This window comes from Miscanthus floridulus, chromosome 11, assembly GCF_019320115.1.
Source record: "Miscanthus floridulus cultivar M001 chromosome 11, ASM1932011v1, whole genome shotgun sequence".
Classification (NCBI taxonomy): Eukaryota; Viridiplantae; Streptophyta; class Magnoliopsida; order Poales; family Poaceae; genus Miscanthus; species Miscanthus floridulus.
In genome coordinates, this window is record NC_089590.1 from 12,179,858 (window position 1) to 12,181,928 (window position 2,071).

The 2,071-nt window shown below is 38.3% G+C and overlaps 1 non-coding gene across 1 annotated transcript; it reads left to right on the plus strand.

The window, feature by feature from the left end:
• Positions 1-800: 800 nt before the first annotated feature.
• LOC136494986 (small nucleolar RNA R71) lies at positions 801-909 on the plus strand. Its single transcript, XR_010768776.1, has one exon. It is a non-coding gene; the product is annotated as a small nucleolar RNA R71 (small nucleolar RNA).
• Positions 910-2,071: the final 1,162 nt, after the last annotated feature.

The window sequence follows — 2,071 nt, forward strand, 5'->3', positions numbered from 1 at the left end:
CCACCTTCTCGTCGATGGTTGTATACAGTAATATGCTGCATTGTGAATATTGACAAGATTTGTAGTTTCTAGATCTTTCGTTTGCCCTAGAATCTTACCTTTATTGGTCGGAGGAACAGCAGCAGCCAGCTGAGCTATTTGTGATTCTATCATTTTATTAAAGCTATGCTAGTTTTTAATGGCAAAAGAGAGGTTATCCATTCTATTATTTATATTTTCTAAAACTCTATCATTGGAAGCTAGTTTTCTAGATAAACCCTCCATAATTTGAGCTTGGCCAGAAATTAATTCTCTCAAGGGTGGTTGATTATTGAAATTACCTTGAGGGTAACCTTGGTAATTGCCTTGGTAGTTTAGCCTCTGTTGCTGATTCCATCCTTGATTTGTTGAGGACGAATCGACGAAAGTAGTTGTTGTTGACAAAGTTCACATCCTCATGGGTTTTAGGGCAACTGTTCCCTAAATGCCTAGTGTTTCCACACTGTTCACATGTTATGCGGGAATCATGAATATGTATGACTTCTTGCTTCTCATTAGCTCGGTCTTTAAGCTTCTTCATCAGTAGATCCATCTTGGCAGACAATATGTCTACCTCCTTGAGTTGATGCATACCTCCACTTCTCTTGTGGGTCTAAACTCATTCTTCATTCTAGCCTTGATTGGAGGCCATCTTCTCCACTAGAGCTATTGCAGCTGGGAATGTGAGTGACAGGAAAGCTCATCCAGCAGCAACATCCATAGTCTCATGAGTACTGTTGGTCAACCCATGGTAGAAAGTCTACATGAGTAGCCAATTCTCCATCCCATGATGAGGACATTATGATATGTAATCTTGGAAGCGTTCCCGTGGCTCAAGGACAGATTCATCATGTTATTGCTGAAAACTTGAGATTCTCCCACGCAGAGCATTGGTCTTGCTTGTGGGAAAGAACTTGGCTAGGAAGGAGGTGGAGTAGTTATCCCATGTAGTGTTTCTATCTTTGTTGGCATAGAACCATTGCTTCGCCTTCCCCAAAAGTGAGAATGGGAAAAGGCAAAGTAGTATGGCATCTCTGGTCACTCCTTTGATGGTGAAGGTGCTATAGATCGCCATAAAGTATTGGAGATGAGCACTCTCATCTTCATGTGTCTTCCCACAAAACTAGCTTGCTTGCACCATGTTGATGAGAGCTAGCTTGAGCTTGAATCCATTGTCTCCAACATTGACTGTTGGTCCAGAATGAATGTTGGTTGTAGTTGGAGCAAAGAATTCTCAGAGAGTCTTGTCAGCCATAGCTTCAAATTCAGGTGTTAAGCTTTGCCTTATTTGGTTACCTTCTGACTCTAAAGCTAAAACTTTCTTGAATTTAGCCTTATTTCTCCTAAGTAATGCTTCTAGATCGTCAATGTAGTTTGTCAAAAGGTCAAAACCAGTCATACATTACCCTGCATAAGATATAAAAGTAGACAAAACAAGGGTAAGCCTGTTTGAGCAAAGGTCAATGGTTATCTCGATCACATCAATAAGTATAAGTTTATCAATACTTCCTTCTTGCCTAGCTACCTTCCCTGACAATGGCACCAAAAATGCTTGTTGACATTCCTTAGCATCACTACTAAGAGATGAGTTGAATCTAGTCCCCGGCAACAGCGCTAGAAATGCTTGTTGGTATTTATTAACTTGTCACTTGTTTGAGTAGTCACCTAATGTATGTCTATATCTCTTAACATTATTTTACCAGGTTGTCATCCTTAGTGATGATGCCAGAGATGCTTGTTGGTACTACTTAGGATTACTACTAGAATATTACTAAGTAGCTCTTTATTATATATATATATATATATATATATATATATATATATATATATATATATATATATATATATATATATATATATAAGCGCACGGATAATATACCATTGTAGCACTTCACCTAGGAGTATTCTAGGTATCGTTATTTATATTTTTACCATAGGGAAGGTTTGGCAAGGACATGTATTGATAACCTATGCTATTGATGGAGAAGTAAACCATAACCAATATTCTACTCACAACAGGGGTAAGTCAGGAGGTAAATGTATATATGAACAG